This window comes from Neophocaena asiaeorientalis, unplaced genomic scaffold (assembly GCF_003031525.2).
Source record: "Neophocaena asiaeorientalis asiaeorientalis breed wild unplaced genomic scaffold, Neophocaena_asiaeorientalis_V1.1 scaffold113, whole genome shotgun sequence".
NCBI lineage: Eukaryota > Metazoa > Chordata > Mammalia > Artiodactyla > Phocoenidae > Neophocaena > Neophocaena asiaeorientalis.
Genome location: NW_020172316.1, coordinates 3,733,836 through 3,741,376, shown reverse-complemented (window position 1 = coordinate 3,741,376; position 7,541 = coordinate 3,733,836). Strand labels below are relative to the sequence as shown.

The 7,541-nt window shown below is 38.1% G+C and overlaps 1 protein-coding gene across 1 annotated transcript in view; it reads right to left on the bottom strand.

The window, feature by feature from the left end:
* Nucleotides 1-4,933: 4,933 nt before the first annotated feature.
* Nucleotides 4,934-7,541, bottom strand: part of PDE1A (phosphodiesterase 1A) — a 249,836-nt gene continuing 247,228 nt past the window's right edge. The window contains exon 15 of the mRNA XM_024766769.1: nucleotides 4,934-7,466. The gene's annotated coding sequence lies outside the window, so the exon portion shown is untranslated. The remainder of the gene's footprint in view (nucleotides 7,467-7,541) is intronic.

Below are 7,541 nucleotides of genomic sequence, written 5' to 3'. Positions count from 1 at the left end.
CTATTGTTGCTTCTAAGTGCACCTGGATGGTCTAATCATGCGTTTTAACATGTCATCCAGGAAGTCTAGAAGTTATTGTTATTTTATCTTTACGCTAATATTTTTCTTTTTAATATTTGCATTTAAAAAATTTCCCTAAAATCGAATGTCTATATGATATATATCAATATAGCTATCTGTCTCTATATATATATCATATATATTGACATGTATTTCAATGTATCTATATGTAGTTTTGTCTTTCTAAAGCAAGGACATAAATGCTGAAGTCAATGATATGATCTCTGTTATAAAACAACAAAACTCTTTACATGGAACAACCTCCCCATAACGTGGACTTCTAGGATATTGCTACTGAAGTCAGAACCGTGCAACTATAAGCATGAGTTAATTTTAAAGGAAGCAGGTGGAGCTCCTGGTAGATTCTTATTTTTATAGTTCATACTATTTCAGTTTTCTCAGTGTGTCAGTCAATATTCTCAGCACCTTACATGGGCCATTTCATTTAATCATTCTAATAATCCTATAAAATAGGTACTCTTACTATCTCCATTTCATAGGTGAGAAAACTGAGGCTTGTCCAAGATCACAGAAACCATTACCGACAAAGTCTGAAACTGAACTAAGGGCCAAATTCAGTCCTTGGGTGAGATATTTCTTGCCTCAGGTCTTCCACAGAAGAACTCAACGAGAAATAACAGCATCTGGATAAATATAAAATATAAATATAAAATAATATTGTGAACTTATGTTAACTGAGAACCAACAATGTGTCAAGTACTGTCTAGATCCTTTAAATATTCTTCATTATTATTTTATCACTCTATCAGTCTTTGTGGTGAGAGGTTAGGTTAAGCTTAACAACTACCAACTACCAAGGACAATTGAGGTCACTGTTGCTCCAAAGCTTGTATGGTCCCCACTATTAATCATCAAGGCTATAGGAAATCAACCAGGAAATGTGAGCTTTTCTCCTTAGCAAAGTTGGTAAGGTAAGATTAGTTACAGTTAATATATCTCTGCACCAGCAGACCCACCTCCCAAGGGTAGACATGAGACAGATGGGGAGACAATGTTTTTCTCGTATAATTCAGGTTTGCTTTTAGCATGCTATTAAGAATTAATTAAGAATTGATGCACTCCCCATTTGTCTGCTCTGAGAAAAAACATAAATGGTTTCTTGGAATTATGTAGACCTGAAGTGCTTGAAAAGTGAGTCTCATTTTGATTGAATTAACTAGAGATGTTCTCTGAAAGGATTAACTCAATCATATATCAAACATTTAGGACAAACAAGAATAAGCTTTTCCTTCCTGCCTTCAGTTATTTATTCATATTCATTTATTCAACAAATATTTACTGAATACCTACTATGTGTAAGGCTAAGTGCTTCTTTACCTTAAAATCTGGCAGCAAACATATGACATGGGGAGCTGCAAGGTTCCAGCATGGAGGGGTATGAGATGTGTTCGTCCAGAAAAGAGGATCTGAGAGTTCTGACCAGAGCGATGTGAAGAGGCTTTCTGGGAGAGCTGGCATGTGCTCAGGTCCTTGGAGGAAGGGGGGACAGTGACAGGTAAAGATGGCAAAGGGAGCCGCAAGATCCACGCAGAGGCGGCGTCCTGTGCAGAGGCATAGCAGAGATCCAGGAGTAGTGAGTGGTGTAGCAAAAGCTATGGCAAAAAAGATAGCTGGGGTTAGACTGTGAAGGGCTTTGAGTATTATGCTAAAGGGTTTAAACCTTACTCACATGTAGGCCTGTGGTTCTCAAAGTGAGATCTCCAGTCCAATAGCATCAGCATCACTTCAGGCTCTACCCCGGACTTATCGCATCAGAATCTCTGAGAGGTGGGGCTTAGCATCTGCAGTTTAGCAGACCCTCCAAATGATGTTGATGCCTGCTACAGGTTGAGAACCAGTGCTGTAGTCAGCCTTGCTAAACTGCTCTGTGGGCCGTGAATGGGGGACAGGGGTACTGGAAGTCATCATCTCCCTTATCCTCAGGGTAGCTACACAGGCCCTGGGGAAGCTAGAGCTCCTAGCGATGACAGCCACTTACACTAGCAACCTCTCTCTTTCATGCTAGGGTACAAACTCCTTGATCTGAAAAGGAAGCAGGTGTCGGCCCAGGGGCCAAATCTGCCAGATGGCCTGTTTTTGTGCGCCACTCCCGTCCCCCAAGTTAAGAATGGCTTTTACATAGTTTTTAAGTTTGGCTTTTACATTTTTGAAGAGTTGTAAAAAAAAAGAAAAGGAAGAGAAGAAAGAAGAAGAAAATGAAGAGGAAGAAGGAGGTGGACGAAAAGGAGAGGAGAGAGTGTGATGGAATGCGGCCTGCAAAACCTAAAGTATCTACTTCCTGATTCTTTATAGAAAAGGTTTACTGACCCCTGGTGTAGACAGGGAGAAACTGTTTTTGAGAAGAAGAGTGATAGGTCCAAAGAATGAATTAAGGACATTTAATATAATAACAGTATGCAGAAAAGAAAAATTGAAAAGAGCTAGAAGCAGAGAAGCCAAATGTGGAACACAAGTGAGATCGTAAAGATCTAAACCATGCAATGCTGTTTGAGCAGAAAAAAGGAAATGGGTCTTTAATACTTATAGAAACAATATAACTTAACTTTCAGTTGACCCAAGTGCTATGCCATAGCAAGGTTCTCAACAACTGGAGAAATCATAGACTGTGTCCAGTTCAGCAATTTCTTGTGGTTTGGTTTGGTGTAGTTTTGAGGGAGTAGGACAGTGTTGAGAGCATGAACTCTGGAGCTCTTGTCTAGTGTAGAGGAAAAAACCTAATCTCTAAGTGCTTAGTGGGTATTTCAGATTGTCTCCATAATATTTAATTATTGCATAGAAGAGTGATATGTATAGAAATCAACCAGTTATCTTCTTAAAAGGCCAACTCCAGTTCAAAATTCTGGATGGGGCCTGAGATTCTTCATTTCTAAGACGTTCCCAAGTAGGGACCACACTTTCAGTAGCAAAGTTCTAGACTGAACACCAGTGGTTATTTGAAAAGCAAACTTTTAAGGTCACATATTAAGCATGGGAAATAATTCCTCCATCCACAGAAATCAAAGGCACCTTTTCTGCCGTTATACATGATTTAATTGGTTACCAAAGCACACCTGCCCCTGCAGTGTGTTTCACTGGAAATTCTGTCCTCTCAGAGTGGTAGTTTTTAGGGACAAGTGTCTGGATAGAGAATAAAGCATAGGATGGAATAAAGGTTAGAAAAGGAAGATAATGGATACAGTGGGTGGAGAAGACAGGACCGATCCTCCCATAGTGGCCAGGGACAGTCTATCTAGTGGTTTGGGGAGCCACACTCCAACTTCGAATCCAGGGTCCTCAACTTAATAGCTAAGCGATCTTACACAAATTAGTTACCTTCTTCTGCCATGGTTTCTCATCCATAGATGGGGATAACAAATCCTCAAAGAGCAGTTAGTTACAGGGAGTAAAAGAGATAATGTCAGCAAATAATGTAATGCAGTAGTAAGACTGTAAAAAGAACTAAATAATTGAATCTTTAATTATCAGAGATAAAAAGGTATCAGCCTGAGATGCAAAGGAAGCTCTCCAACCATCACAACTGGTAAGGAAATAACCTAGAAATTTATTAATGTTACTAAAGGACAAATAGCCCCCCAAAGAGCCTTAAATATACATGTTGGTCCATACATGGGATTTGTATCTTAAGTATTTGGAATTCCTTCCAAAGAAATTGCATGTATGTAATGTGGGACATAATTAGGTGTTTGCTTTTTGACTCTAAAATGTATGTTTTCACTGTAGTTTAAGGCTTGTACTAAAGGATGGATAAACTTTGTGATATTTAGGAAAGCAATTAAACAGAAGATACAAGGCTTAACGTAGCTTCCAAAGGAAATATGTGTTTTATATCTACATTAAACAAAATTAAATTATTTTCAAAGTTAAAATGTGGCTTTTGAAAGCTTTTTGATATTAGGTGAAAACATCATGGAATCACATTTAAAGTAGAAAGTTCAGTTAAGTGTCATGTATCTGCTGACTAGATAAATTTTTACATTTTCATCAGATGCTTTAGCATCACAGAGACACAGCCTGAGAGGTGACACATATTGTGCCGATTACTCTTAATTCAATTAATGAAAACTCTCTAGGTCTTCACCTTGACTTGACACTCTTTGCTTCTTTATTATTCTCTGGTATTACCTTATTCACATTGTCCTTCTTCACAGAGCTGTCCTTTCCACTGTGCTTCTGTCCCATCCTACACAGATGTAGTAGAAAGAAAAAGAGGTCTTTGGTGTCAGCGTTCTAGGACCAATTCCAGTCTGGAATCTGCTGCTTGAGACCCACATGGCTTTAGACAAGGCTCTTTCTCTGAGACTTCGTTTCCTTACTCATATTAATACCCACTTTGCTGGATTATTGAGGAGTAGGGATAATATTTGTTAAGTGTTTACCTGGAGCCTGTACATAGAAAATAGGCAATGAATATGAGCTTTGGTTTATTATTTGTTACTGAAACATCAACTCATGTGCCATCCATTCCAAGAAGTCTTCTTGGAAGCCCTGAAGATGGAGGCAGGTTTTACCTCCTTTAATACCCGGAGGTGCATTTTACTTACACGTGGTTACTTTCACATGTGGCATTTTAGTTATTCATGGGTATAGATTATCTCCTTTATAAAGTAGGAAATTTCTAGAGGAAAGATTCAGGTTTCCAGAATCCTATATGTGCCATGCATCTAGCCAGGAGTATGCAAATAATAGGTGCAATAGTAAATGCTCAGTGAACATTTCTTTCATAGAGCAAAAATCACTTTCTGATTGAACTCATATCAACTTTCAAGATGGTGTACTTCTGGTTCTCCCTGATTTTGCCAACTTTTCAATGCCCCACCAAATTGAATTACATCAGGCACCAAATGGTTCATGATATTTTCCCTCAAGTATGATTTATTTAACAATCATATACAATAGGAAATACAGAGAATTACAGCAGAATAAAAACACAAGAATTGAAGCTTGTCATGTTAAAAATTAAATAAAAGAGATATAAGCTAAATAAAGAGGCATATGAAATTGTTAGATATATGTTGAGTAGCTGAGGATACAAATGCAAAGCAGGCCATTTAAGGCTCAGCAGCCGAATTCATCCATCCCTCTCTTTAGGATGGATTCAACATTGATGTTGGCAGAAGGGATGGGCACTGGTACCCTGTGCTCTGACTTCCCGCTAATTAACATGAGTTAGTGCCTGTCTTAGAGAGAGGAAGGAACGAATAAGGAAGATACAAAGGAGAGCAGGAGAGAAGGGTGGGGAAGGAGCAAAAGAGGGAGTGAGGGAGGGAGATTAGGGGAAAAAAAGTGCATCAATAGCGTGACAACTCTTCTGAAGAGATGGAGCGAGTTTTCTCCACTCCCCTGGAAGTTCCGTCACAGCGCTTTATAAATTACATAACCTGGAAAATTAGGTTAAACCCCATATACAGAAAATAATGACTTCATTATATTCCTCTATTTTTTTAGTAATAGTCTATATATCTTAAAGTATTAATAGGAACAAAGTGGACATGTTTCTTATGACAATTAAGAAGCAGTGTTTCAATTTATTTCTCTGTTGAGAGACTCTATAGCTTTACTGAGAGACACCTGGCTCAAATAGGAACAATAGTAATTAGACTTCCCTGACAGTCATATTCTAATCTTAAATGCAGAATATTTTCTAGCTTGTAAATAGCTACCTTAAAAAAGACATTAAAAGCAGTAGTTGCAGTTTCTCCATAAATAGAAATAAGAAATCCATTGTAGGACAAAAAGTCACCATGACGTACGTATCTATAAATTTCCCCCAACACATCATTATAGATCAATCTTTACTGCTTACATTTAAAATATCAATTGCATTATAATGTCTATGATACAATTCAATTATTTAGCTGTGTTCTACATATGCTTCAGGTGAAACAAAATCTAAGGAACTTATTCACAGAACATTTAAAAGCATCTTATACACAGTCTATGCACAAATATATCTTAAATTAATAGGCATACAGAATATGGCTTACACATGAAAAGAGATCTAAGTTGTGAGTTATAAAATCCCACTACTTAGACTTAAAAGCTTGTGATTGCATCCATTTCTAAAATATTGCTTAGCATTGTGGAACCCAGGGAAGAAGCATGTGCGACAGAAAACTCATTAGGATGGACAACCCACCTTCACTTTATTCTTTAATTGATGGCTACTCTTAATTTTCTCCACCCAATTCTACCACTCACAAAGACATATTCGCTTAGTCTCACAATCATTGAAGAGTTTGTACAGTGAAAAGTTACAACACCTACTTGTGCTTGACCTTTCTTGTCAGCTAATAACAAATAAATGTAGCTCTTCAGTTTGGAGCAAAGGCAAGGCTCTGCACATGCTCAGGCAAAACATGACAAGGAAGCAGAGTCTCCAAGCGTTGCAGTTTGTTTCTGTGTGGTAAAATTATAAACTCACGTCAAATAACGTTATCTGTACAGAAAAGTGTGGGATTCCATTTTCATAGACATTTTTGAATACACACACAGACACGCGCACACACACACTTCTTGTCACTTATCCCTTGGCCTGTGATATATTTTGTTACATCCTGATGGGATCAACACCCCAGAAGGCAAATTCCATCCTCAGTTCTAGTGTCTGTCTCCAACAATGGCTGGAGGTTCTTGTCATCTTGGATCGTAGGTAATGTGTGACTTGCATTGTGATGACGCCCATGTAGGTGATGCATTAGTGCTTTGAAATCACAGGGATGGATGCAGGCTGGTCCACTGCTTTCAGGGGCAGGTTTCACTGTGGTTTCCCAGCTTGAGCGCCACAATGAAGAGTTCATCAGGTCACAGAGCCAGGGCTCTGATGCTCCATTGTTGTTAGAGGGCGTCAACCACAGCTTCTGAGCAGCCCCGGCTCTCACTTTGTTCCCATGTATTTAAAATAACAAGGACAATCTAAATAGCCTCAGAGCTGCAAAAAATATTTTTCTATAATTTTGTTTTTGCTTTCCTTTTACTTAACATCTTGAAAAATTTACTGTAGTTACAGCACTCTGTATAAAACAAAGCAAGAAAGTAAAAATTTAAAATGCCTCAACTTCTGCACACATGTTGCACGGTTGCCTGTGCAGTAACTGGGTTCAAACTGATGAAAAATTAAAACTGTCCAACTTTTTGTCTTAAAATTTTCTCTGGCTTGATTGAAGAAGGCCAAATTGTGGGGGAAGAGCAATGGCAGAAGCACTGGCCAAAATCTCTGGTCGCAACATTGAGTGTATTTATTTGGCTAGAATTACTAGTTCAGAATTTATGTTCTTCTCTTATATGAGTCCATAAAATGGCCTGTTTCCAAGTGTGTGTTGAAAGAGGAGAATATAGGTTTGTGGAAAATTGAGGATTTAGGATATTTTAGTGCTGTTCTCATTATCCTGAAATAAAATCCAAATGAAAATGAAGATCATGTTTTAGTCATAAATAGGCATCAATCACTGAATGGCAATTTC